Source organism: Triticum dicoccoides, chromosome 3B, assembly GCF_002162155.2.
Source record: "Triticum dicoccoides isolate Atlit2015 ecotype Zavitan chromosome 3B, WEW_v2.0, whole genome shotgun sequence".
NCBI lineage: Eukaryota > Viridiplantae > Streptophyta > Magnoliopsida > Poales > Poaceae > Triticum > Triticum dicoccoides.
The window spans coordinates 561,991,229-562,004,539 of NC_041385.1; positions in this window are offsets into that span (position 1 = coordinate 561,991,229).

The following is a 13,311-nucleotide window of genomic DNA, read 5'->3' on the forward strand; positions in this document are numbered from 1 at the left end:
TTTTACTTGTGCCATGTAAGTAGATAAGAGTAAACGCTTGGCAATGTAAGGAGAACTTTTCTTGCAAAGATCATCATTGATTGCCTTTAAAAACTCATGTTCTTGCTCAAGGTTGAGCTTTTCAAAGCGTAACTTTTCATGAATCTTTAAAAGTTCTCGATGATCTTCCAAGGTAGTTTCATGAGCTAACTTAAGAGTGTTTAGTTCTTTAGTTAGACGCTCAATCTTCTCCTTATCATCGTCATTCGTTTTATCTTTATTAGCATGATTAATTGACGTTTCATCATAGTATTCATCACTAGAGTTGTCAACAAGTAAATCATCATCACCTAACAAGTCATCTTCATCACTATTGAAATCAACATACTCGGGGTGTGATACCTTGGGGACTTTAGCCATGAACCATCTTCCAATTCCTTCATCTGGTGAGTCAAATATGTCGTAGGAGTTGGTTGACACAAGTGCTAGACCGGCAACACCTTCATCTTGAGTATATTCGGAGTCGGAGTGATAGCTTCTCTCGGAGTGATGGTCGGAGTCGGAGCCGGATACCCATTCACAAACATGAGCTTGATGTCTTCGCTTTGTGTAGCTCTTTGATGATTTGTCCTTCCTTTCTGAATCCTTGCTTCTCCGGGAGGTTCTTCCTTCATAACAATCATCTCTATTCCTTCTCTCTCTTGGTGGTGATTCTTCTCTTCTACTTCTTATTTTAGGTGAATCTTCTCTCCTTTTGTAAGGAGCCGTACACTCATTGGAGTAGTGTCCGGGTCTTCCAGAGTTGTAGCAATTACGTTCACGACTCGAAGATCTTTTGTCATTGTAGGACCTTGACTTGGAGCTTCTTTCCTTGCTTCTACTCTTGTAGAACTTGTTGAAGTTTTTCACCATTAAGCTCAATTCCTCATTGAATATTTGTTTCTCACTTGACGACGTAGGAGCATCACATGAGGCTTTGTAATCACCACTTGACTTGTTGTGAAGCTCTTCCTTATCCTTGGGTGACATCTCATGAGAAACAATTCTTCCATTGACTTCCGTTGGCTTGAGCTCTTTGTAATTGGGCATCATTTGGATCAATGTGCACACGGTATCATATTTTCCATCCGAGGCTCTTAGGATCTTCTTGATGATGAATTAATCGGTCATCTCTTTACTTCCTAAGCCAGCAATCTCATTTGTGATGAGAGCAAGCCTAGATTACATTTCAGCGACACCTTCACCATCCTTCATTTTAAACTTGTCAAGTTGACTTTGAAGCACATCCAATTTGGATTCCTTGATGGAGTCGGTACCTTCATGCATATCAATCAAAGTATCCCAAATTTACTTTGCATTCTCAAGGCGGCTGATTTTGTTGAATTCTTTGGGGCACAATCCATTGAAGAGGATATCGCAAGCTTGAGCGTTGTATTGCAACATCTTCAACTCTTCCGCGGTAGCTTCACGGTTCGGTTCTCTCCCATCGAAGAATTCACCTTGCAAGCCAATAAACACAATAGCCCAAACGGCGGGGTTATGTCCAAGAATATCCATTTTCATCTTATGCTTCCAACTAGCAAAATTTGTACAATCAAAGTAAGGACCTCTACGGTGGTAATTTCCCTCGCTAGATGCCATACTCTCCTAGGTTGTGAAACCAAGGCTATGATCACCAAAAGCTATGGAAATCAAGGGAAATGGAGACCAAAGCTCTGATACCAATTGTAGGATCGAAAGTATGTCTAGAGGGGGGTGATTAGACTACTTGACCAAATAAACACTTAACCTTTTCCCAATTTTAGTTCTTGGCAGATTTTATCAACTTACCACAAGTCAAGCAATCTTAACACAATTCATGCAAGCATGCAAAGAGTATATAAGCAGCGGAAAGTAAAGCATGCAACTTGCAAGAATGTAAAGGGATGGGATTGGAGTGTGCAAATGCAATTGGAGACACGGATGTTTTTGGCGTGGTTCCGATAGGTGGTGCTATCGTACATCCACGTTGATGGAGACTTCAACCCATGAAGGGTAACGACTGCGCGAGTCCACGGAGGGCTCCACCCACGAAGGGTCCACGAAGAAGCAACCTTGTCTATCCCACCATGGCCATCGCCAACAAAAGACTTGCCTCACTAGGGTAGATCTTCACGAAGTAGGCAATCTCCTTGACCTTACAAACTCCTTGGTTCAACTCCACAATTTTGTCAGAGGCTCCCAAGTGACACCTAACCAATCTAGGAGACACCACTCTCCAAAAGGTAATAGATGGTGTGTTGATGATGAACTCCTTACTCTTGTGCTTCAAATGATAGTCTCCCCAACATTCAACTCACTTTCATAGGATTGGATTTGGTGGAAAGATGATTTGAGTGGAAATCAACTTGGGGAAGGCTAGAGATCAAGATTCATATGGTTGGATTGGAATATCTTGGTCTCAACACATGAGTAGGTGGCTCTCTCAGAAAATGAGTAGTGGAAGCGTAGGCACGTTCTAATGGCTCTCCTCACGAATGAGGAGAGGGTGGAGGGGTATATATAGCCTCCACGCAAAATCTAACCGTTACACACAATATACCAAACTCAGTGGGACCGAATCGGAAAACTCGGTCGGACCGATTTAGTACATAATGTGACTGTTAGGCAATTTCAGTGGGACCGACATGTCAACTGGGTGGGAATGATATCATTAGGGTTAGGGCATAATGTAATCTCGGTTTAACCGATTACACAAACTCGGTGGGACGGACTTTGGTAATAAGCTAACCAGAGAGTTCCTCACGCAAACTCGGTGGGACCGATTTGCTCGTCTCAGTGGGACTGAAGCGTTACGAAAAGGAAATAGAGAGTTTGCATTGCAGACTCGGTGGGACTGATCGGTCATCTCGGTTAGAACGAAACGTTACGAAGGGAAACAGAAAGTTTGCAACCCCATCTCGGTGAGACCAAGATCCCTATTGGTGAGACCTAAGTGACTAGGGTTTCTGGCAGTGGCTATGTCAAATGAACTCAGTGGCGCCGGATGGATCAAATTGGTGGGGCCGCATTTGACTTTTGGTTTGGGACATATGTGGATATGAGAAAGTGGTTGAGGGCTTTTGGAGCATATCACTAAGCACTTTGAGCAAGCAAGCCATTAAGCAACACCTCATCCCCTTTTAATAGTATTGGCTTTCCTATAGACTCAATGTGATCTTGGATCACTGAAAATAGAAAATGTAGAGTCTTGGAATTTAGAGCTTGAGCCAATCTTTTGTCCTTAGCATTTTGAGGGGTCAACAATCCTAGTCCATGCCATGCCAATCATTGAACTTTCCTGAAATATTTATCTTGAAAGGGCATTAGTTCAATGAGCTATATGTTGTTAATCATTACCAAAACCACCCAGGGATAGTTGCACTTTCAACAACTCCGAAGATTGGGAACTCGATGAAGGTAAGGAGTCAGGTATAACACCTAAATTTGATTGTGTTAAATCTTTTATGGATACCGATGCTTTTCGTGAATTTAGCACTAAATATGGACTTGACTCTGAGATAGTAGCTTCTTTCTGTGAATCATTTGCTACTCATGTTGATCTCCCTAAGGAGAAGTGGTTTAAATATCATCCTCCCATTTAAGTAAAAGTGGTAGAACCTATTAAAGCTGAACAAAAGATTATTACTTATAATGTTGATCATATTGTTCCTACTGCTTATATTGAGAAACCACCTTTCCCTGTTAGAATAAAGGATCATGCTAAAGCTTCAACTGTGGTTTGTAAGAGTAATGCTAGAACACCTACACCCCCTGAGAAAATTAAAGTTGAACCTAGTATTGCTATGGTTAAGGATCTCTTGGTCGATAATATTGATGGGCATGTTATTTAATTCTATGATGAAGCTGCTAGAATTGCTAGACCCGATACTAAAAATAAACATAGACCGGTTGTTGGCATGCCTATTGTTTCTGTTAAAATAGGAGATCATTGTTATCATGGCTTATGTGATATGGGTGCTAGTGCAAGTGCAATATCTCATTCCTTATACGAAGAAATTATGCATGATATCACACCTGCTGAAATAGAAGGTATTGATGTTACTATTAAGCTTGCCAATAGAGATATTATTTCACCAATTGGGATTGTTAGAGATATTGAAGTATTGTGTGGGAAAATTAAATATCCTACTAATTTTCTTGTTCTTGGTTCCCCACAAGATGACTTTTCTCCCATTATATTTGGTAGACCCTTCTTGAAGACTGTTAATGCTAAGATAGACTGGAAAAGGATATTGTTACTGTTGATTTAGGGGACATGTCTCATGATTTTAATTTTGCTAAATTCCATAGACAACCCCATGATAAAGAATTGCTTAGCAAAGATGAAATTATTGGTCTTGCTTCTATTGCCATGCCTCCTAATAATCCTTTAGAACAATATTTGCTAGACCATGAAAATGATATGTTTATGAATGAAAGAAGGGAAATAGATGAAGTACTCTTTAAACAGGGACCTATATTGAAATACAACTTGCCTGTTGAAATCCTAGGGGATCCTCCTCCACCCAAGGGTGATCCCGTGTTTGAGCTTAAACCTTTACCTGATGCTCTTAAATATGCTTATCTTGATGAAAAGAAGATATATCCTGTTATTATTAGTGCTAACCTTTCAGAGCATGAAGAAGAGAAATTATTGAAAACTCTGAAGAAGCATCGTGCTGCTATTGGATACACTCTTGATGATCTTAAGGGCATTAGTCCCACTTTATGCTAGCACAAAATTAAACTGGAAAAAGATGCTAAACCAGTTGTTGACCACCAACGACGGTTAAATCCTAAGATGAAAGAAGTGGTAAGAAATGAAATACTAAAGCTTCTGGAGGCAGGTATAATTTATCCTGTTGCTGATAGTCAGTGGGTAAGTCATGTCCATTGTGTCCCTAAGAAGGGAGGTATTACTGTTGTTCCTAATGATAAGGATGAATTGATCCCACAAAGAATTGTTACGGGTTATAGAATGGTAATCGATTTCTGCAAATTAAATAAAGCTACTAGAAAAGATCATTACCCTTTACCTTTTATTGATCAGATGCTAGAAATATTATCCAAACATACACATTTTTGCTTTCTATATGGTTACTCTGGTTTCTCTCAAATACCAGTGTCAAAAGAGGATTAGGATAAGACCACTTTTACTTGCTGTCGGGGATATACCCCGCGGTATGAACCGGCTGGTGGTAAACCGGCAGACAGTTAAGACAGATGGCTAAGATAGACGGTAAACCGGCTGGTGGTAAACCGGCAGACAGTTAAGACCGATGGCTAAGACAGACGGTAAACCGACGAGTGTTAAACCGGCAGACGTTAAGAAGCCCAAGAAGGGAAGTCAAAATAGTTTAAGTTAAAGTCCGAGTTGGACTCCACATGTAACCCGCCCCTTCAACATATATAAGGAGGGGCAGGGCTCCTCAAAGGGGGAGAAGCAAGAAACAATCTCTAGGGCTAGACACAACTAGAGGAGAGCCGGTTTACGGCGACTCCCTCGTGATGATAATGAGATCTAGCCTCAAACAGCATGTAGGGTTTTTACCGGATGATGTTTCCCGGGGCCCGAAGCTGTCTAAACCCTTGTCTTGTGTTGCGTCTCTCGATTCCGCTCAAGCCCTCTCAAGCTACCACATAGATGCGTTGGCCTCGCGACTAAGTCCTCACACTAAGGACGTCTGACGTGTTAATTCCACGACAGTTGGCACCCACGGTGGGGCCTGCGCACGGTGGTGTTGAGCTTTTGGAGGGATCTTTTCAAGGGATAGAGAAGTTCGTAATTTTTTCGGATGAAGAAACACCGATTTACAAGGATCCGCGTCAGCTTTGTGTTCATGGATCTAGCTTTACAATCTGTGAAATTTAAGTTCAAAAAGTTAGGGCAGCGTCGATGTGCCACTACAAATCAGCAAGATCAATAGAATCACAAGTCACCGAGACCGCGGTTTCCTGTCGAAGCCCGTCTCATCTGTGCGCCGAATCCCGATGGTGTTTGTCGCTACTGCTAGTACTGCTTTCGAGTTGTAGAGCACCACGTCATCACACAAAGATCAACCATGGGCCAGTAATACTATGGAACAGAAGCGATAAAAGGATAAAAAAAGGGGGGACACGACCCGGAACCGGATTGGAACACGTGCTCGATCTACGCTATCGAACCGCCCTCGCCTCCGTCTCCTTGACGGATCCCTTGCGAGCCGTCGCCCGTCTCCGCTGTCCATTTACGACTCCGGCCGAGTCATACCTGCTGTTGTGGCTACCGTACGCTGAACCGCCCATACTGCTTAGCCTCAAACCGCCGAGTTACTGCTGGTGCTCCCAAGATCAAAACAAGCCGTCAGCGACCACTGAAGCAATTCCAAAGTGATTCGATTGATTGCTAAATATACTACTACTACCAATCAAAAGAATGAAAGGGTCTGTACTTTTTGTGAGTTACGTACTGCAGAGGAGAAGGCTGTGGGGTGACCAAGTCAATTACAATCCGGACATGGCCACAGCGCCGATTCAGCCCTTGCTTGGCGACGCCCTAGCCTCTGCCTGAGAACCGGCTTAGTGGCCATCCGGTCCTGCGCTGTTTTCACCTCTGCCCAAGCCTCCAATCTCAACGCCCAAAGCTTACGGACTCTGCCGAGGCGCCGGTCTGGCCGGGTCTAGCGCACCACGTCAGTCGCCGTCCCCATGGAAATGGACCGAGCTGCCTTCGCCGGTTTACCGCAGCTGAGCTGCCTTCGCCGGTTTGCCGCTCCCGACGCTCGCCGTCGCCTTCAAGCTGCTGAGACTATGTGCCATCTTGCTTCATTGCAAGACCGCCTCTGCTTGCCTCCATAGCTGCGCATCAACCCGGCCGGTCGCCGCTGCCTGGAATTTCCCCAAGCAGATGCCCTGCGACTCCGGCCTACCCGTTGACCCGCCGTTTTGTGCCCCGTCAACCGCCTCTCCACGGACAAGCGGCTCCGGTTTCCGTTAGGTGATTGGGAGTCAACATCTACAACTCGGATTCACCGCTACGAGTTGCCACCGCAGCCTCGATCTACCTCGACTGGGTCGCCGCTTCCTCCAAACTGCCCAAACCGCCGCGACCTCCCGCCGCCGTGACTCGCCGCTGGCCATGGTCGCACCTTGTCAGGACCCCGACTCGATGTCACATCGATCTAGCCGGTAACACCTCATATCACTTTGCGGCCTCACGCACGGAATCCCCACGGGTGTCGCCTTACCTTTGCCCGGGACCGTTTGCGCCTTTTGGCTCACGTATATGATAGTGTCGCTAGCATCCATATGATAAAGAGCCCGGGCTGACATGACTAGTCGTAAACCCAAAGTGGCACAGACTTACAGGGACAGGCATCCATGACCCAGCTTCGAACGTGTCGGTCATCAGCAAGTGGGTCCGGGCTGTAGCACTGGGCTAGCAGGACTCCGGTAAACCGGGCTGTAGCGGGCTAGCAGGACTCCGGTACTCAAAGCGTGACATTTCCCCGAAGGGACAGACACAGGAACGAAGAAGGACACATGCCGGCCAGCCTAAGTGTTCCAGAGCAGTAGCAAGCTACCATGGCTCAGCGGTAACACTAGGAGACATTTCCCGGTAAGAGAGGCTACTAAAGATAAACAACTAGATAGTCAGATCCCACACATACCAAGCATTTCAATCATACACACACTATGCTCGATATGTGCAAATACAACGAAGCATCACAACATGACTCTACGACACAAGTACTTTATTTAAGGCTAGGGAGCCATACATAACATACACAAAGGTACGGGTCTCACGACCCAACATACAAGTCATACAGTCATACAAACCAGCAGCGGAAGTAACTTGTCTGAGTACAGACAACTAGTAAAATAAAAGAGGCTTGGAAAGCCTAACTATACTACGTGGTCCTTCACAAGCTCAGGGTCACCACCTGGGTCTTTAGCCTACTCGTTGATGTCAACGTCTACATAGAACCCATCAGAAGGGGTTGCAGCGTCTTCTGTAAAAATGTAAATTATAGCAACATGAGTACAAAGGTACTCAGCAAGACTTACATCAGATCCTACATACATGCTTAGTATCAAGAAGGGTTGGTGGAGTTATTGCAGCAAGCCAGCTTTGACTCTTGGCTAGACTATCCTACGATACTCCAACTTGAAATGGTTTTGCGCACACGAGTCCACTACTCACCACTTCAATACACTACCGAGGATCCACCTCCGTCTTCCTACGGAAGAGCCATCCTCGGCACTCACACTTATCTTGAGGCTTTTAACAGTTTCCATTTACTTGTCTATGAGCTGTATAGGCAACCAAGTAGTCCTTTACCGCGGACGCGGCTATTCGAATAGATTATGATAACCCTGCAGGGGTGTACTTCTTCATACATGTTTCCACCACTTAGCGTCTGCACACGACATGTGCTCGGCAGACTTCAAGCGAAAGCCGACGTGGGTGTAGACCACGACCTACCTAAACACTTAAGCCTCTAGTCCAGGTTTATCGCCTATTCAGGTTCCATCCGCAGGGAGTCCGGCCGAGGTTTCCCATACGGCCCCGAACGATGTGAACAGGGTTCCCGAGATACCTAACGGGTATTCGGTACACCCGGCCACGTACCTACCGCATCACAGCCCACCCCTACGGTCAGCGCTGTCCACGGCCTCCAGTAGGCTACAAACACCAGAAACTACTTGCAACTCCTGGACAGAGATCTAGGGTGAATAAGAAGTCGAGCGGGGTCATATTTCAGGGCCCAATGCATGGTAGTAGCTGTATCTTAAATCACGCATACAGATCTCAGTGCTTAAGGTCGGCTTCAATGAAACAACCCACCATGTACTCCTACATGGCCTCTCATCGATACCTTTACCAAATCGTGTTCACCACACCACTCTCATTACCGACATAATCATTTCACTCTAGCCCATCACCCCGATGAACCAGACCTGACACGACTCTAAGCATAGCAGGCATAGCAAGGTAGGAACAACACATACATATGGCTCAGACAACTCCTACACATGCTAGTGGGTTTCATCTAGTTACTGTGGCAATGACAGGTCATGCAGAGGAAATGGGTTCAACTACCGTAGCACACAGCAGTTTGAAACGCGTTGTCTTAATGCAATAAAAGAGAGCAGGAGCGAGAACATGGGATTGTATCGATATGATCAAATGGTTGGTTGCTTGTCTGATGGTTCGATGCACTGATACGGTTCTTCGTTAGGGTAATCACGGTATTCCTCGGAGGCAGAACCTGTCGCAAGGGACATCGATATACAACCATCACCAAACAATGTGCAACAATATGATGCATGCATGAAACATGGCAATATGAGTGTGTTGGGCTAACGCAACTAAAACCAGAAGGGTTTGAACAAATTTGAATCAAGGATTCAAATTTCAGATTCAAATATGGCCTTTTAAAGTGCTTTTCCTTGTTCTGCTTGAAACATCAATTTAACTTGTTTGATCATGCATGAAAATAGTACAGATGGATAGATTGGATTTTTCTGATCATTTTTCATATATAATTTGTCCAATTTGGAGTTACAGAATAAAAGTTATGAATTTTTGAAGTTTAAATTATATTCTGGAATTTCCTGATTTAAATTAAATCCAGAAAATCAATTACTGCGTCAGCCTGACGTCAGTGTGACGTCAGCAGGTCAACGGAACAGGTCTGGGTCAAACCTGACAGTGGGTCCCGCATGTCAGGGTGATTATTTTAATTAAAACTTAATTAAAGCTAATCCTGTTTAATTAACAGGGCTGGGCCCCACCTGTCATTGACTCAGGGGAGTCAACCAGGGCCCACCCGTGGTCAAACCCGGGTCGGCTGCACCGGCGTTTAGCCGCCGGCGAGCCCGACGCGGCGGCGGGAGTGGTTTTGGCCATTTCGGCCACCAAATGGGCCGCGGAGACCACCGGAGGGGAGCTGAGGACAAACCGCAGCTCTTGGCGGAGTCCGTTGAGGTCGGGGTGGCCGGAGTTGGCGCCGGCGACGACTTTGGCGGCCACCGGGGCTCGGTCGGAGGTGAACTTGGCGCTAGAGGGGTCGGTGAGGCTCGTGGAGTAGCTAGCTAGGTGTTGCGGGACTTGGTGAGTAAGATGGACACCATCTTGTGGCCGGAGTGTGGCCGGAAGCACGTCGGCGACGAGGTCCGCGGCGGTGCGGGCGTGTGATCCTCGTGCGGTGGCTACACGGCTCAGGAATGAGAGAGAGAGGGCCGGAGGAGTAGCTAGGCTCACAGCGCTCCCGTAGAGGCCACCGGTGAGGTCGGGGACGAGCTGAGGCGGCGACGGCGTTGAAGGGGATCTCCGGCGACGGTGAGCTCGGGCGAGGTCGGTGCGGTGGTCTCGGGCCGCACGAGCACACGGGGCTCGGCTGCTCGATGAAGTAGACAGCGGCGGAGCTCCTGGACACGGTGGCACGGCGTGGGGTGGACGGAGGGCGTGGCTACGGCGTGGGGGTGGCGGCGATGGCGTCGGCCATGGCTGGGGCGTGCGAGGGGGAGGAGCTGGAGAGGAGAGGGGGTGTCTGGGGGGTTCGGGGGAGAGAGGGAGGCCGATCCACGGCGTTAGCCGGGCGAGGGAGGCGGCGAGGCGGCGAGCAGCTGCGTGGCGAGCTGCGGTGCCGCCGCCGAGCACCTTGGCTGCCTGCCTGGCGAGCCAAGCAGCTCGCTGGAGCGGTGGCCGGGCTGGGCCGGCCAGGTGGGCTGGCTGGTGGGCCTGCGGTGGCGCCAGGTAAGTTTCCCTTTTTTTCTGTTTCTGTTTTCTTTTTTTAATATATCTGCAACTTTGTTGAATTTAATAAAATACCTAGGCAACTTCAAAAATCACCAAATTACTCCTGGTCCATAGTTGGATTATTTCCAACATGAAACATTTTAGTTTGGAGGTATTTGAGCATTTAAATATTTTATATAATTTTAAATGCCCAAATTCAAATATTTATGATTTAATTCAAAAACCCTAAGATGGCCTAGGAAAATGTGCACCACTTTTGGCAGGGGTTCTGAACCAAGACAAAAATGATGGGCATTTTAGAAGGGCATTTCAGGTTCATTGAAAAAGTTTTTAGTAAACCCTAGTTGGTTTCAGAGGGAACTGGGGTTCTGTCATCCCCATTTTCAAGTTCCTGATGAAAAAGTAAACATGATGCAACACTCTAATGCATGGCTAACTAGGATGTGACACACCTCCACCGTGAATAGCCCCGTGGTGTTCCGCCTCGCCTCCTTCTAGCGCCACGGCGCCCTGCCGTTTCAAATCGCCATCAGAGTGACAAGCCGCCGGCGCGCCATGCCGGCCTCACCGGTCGGCCTCCTTGGCTCAAAACCATCCACGCGTGACTCTGCCGCTCTTCGCCTCGGCCGTGAATGCCGGCGAGTCACCTCCGTCGGGCAAGAGTCGAGCTATCGTCGCCGGTCTGGTTTCTGCTCTAAATCGCCCCCATGCTGAAGAGCCGGCCCTCGCCGTTGCGAATCGTCTCCGACTCCGAACCACCGCCGTCTCGTCCTTCCGCTAAACCGCCCGGCGCCTCGTGCCTCCGCCACCGTATGGTGGCTCCATCTTCAAACCGCCGCGGTTGCCAGGGCACTCTCCGCCACTGCCGTGAGCCGCCAGCTGTTGTTGTTACCTACGAGCCGCCGACCGCCTCGACGCCCAAGCCGCCATGACCCTCCGCTGTCGCACCCCGCCTTCTGAGCTGCCGGAGACGGCTGTACACTGGCCCTTGTGCTGCTTCACCGCCGTGAGCCGCCCCGACCACAGACACCGCCTGTGAGCCGCCGCTACGCTGAACGCTGCCGCGTCCGAATTGCCATTTCAGTCGCCGCAACCTCAAGCCGGCCACACCTCCACGTCCACAGCTTCGTTGTCCCGCCGCTGCGGTTACCCTTTTGCTCGCAAGCCGCCCCTTTTCTACCTATGAGCCGCCGGCCGCCTTGGCTTCGCGCCTCCCTGAGTCACCGCGGCTCATGGAGTTTCCGCCGTGCCTCAAGCTTGTCTCCGTGGCAGTTTTGTCCTCGCCGCATCTGCCGCTGCTATCACTGTTTTAAAGCCACCCTCGCCATCATGCGTCATGCCCGGCCGCCCATCTCCGCGCTGAGCCATCTCTCTGACGCGGTCTCCACTCCTGCATGTGAGCCGCTCTACTGCCTTCACCGGCGCGCGCCCTGGGTGGCCTCGAATATCCTCCGTCCGCGCCCGTCCGGGGCTGGCCCCGCGCCCTCCGCCCGCTGGCCTGTTGCGCCGCAGTGCCCTTACCTCCGCCTTCGCCAGTGTGGCCGTGAGATTCCCCCGCTTCAACTACTGTCACTGGCAAGTTGCCTGGCCCCGCTTGGATCGTCGTTTTCCAGCGACTTACACCCGGAAAACATACCTCCGTATAAAAACCGGGGTGGTCTTCTGTTAGGTACTTGGATCGTCGTTTCTGGGCTGTAAACTTTACACCCTATTTCCAAGTTACAACGGTATTTCGCCGGTTTCTGAAACACACCTCGATCCGTCGTTTCTGCTCCGTATCTCTCTCTTTTCGATTGACAGCTCACAGCTGCTTTACGTTGGAAGGCCGGAGCAACAGGGGACGAGCCGAGGACCGCCGGCCCGGCGAGGAGCTGCCTAGCAGGTTCCCTGTTTGGGCGCCGCCGCACGGAGAGTTCGTGTCGGCCGGCGGGTTCAGACGACGACGAGCAGGCGGCCCGAGGTCCTGGCCAGGCAGAGAGCTACTCCAGCTGCGCGAAACGGCCGCCATGGTCAGTCATGGTTGAAGCGACTCGCATCATGGGACCACTGCCTTGACGCATCTCAAACGGCGGATCTCAGTCATGGCCGCCGGATTTGCCTCGTCTCTGGTGTGTGGCAGACGGCAGTAGATTTGGCGACTTTGTCGTCCAGAGACAGCCGAACTGGATTCCGGCGACCATTACGCAGGGCTTTCCCCCAGTCGATGTGCCAGTGCGGATTGTGCAGCATCGGTCTTGGACGTGCAGGGCTGCCCTCGTTCTCTGGCTGAGCCGGCGGCAGCGGATTACAGGGGCAATATATCCGTTTGTATTTTACTGGCGTACAGTAATATCCGGGGGTAATCGTTTACAGTTGTAAAATTTCACAGACATTCCAAGCGGGGCCGCAGGTTTGGGTACCAGATAAAAGGGTGGAGCCGGCTACCTATATGAAAGCTAAAATCAAAGGTTGCTTAAAAAAAGGGATTATCTCCCCGCGTGAAAGACCTCAATCATGCTGGGTGCCAAAAGCATTACGATGCATTATCCAGCGTCTATGTACATATGATGAAAATATCAGGTGCTATC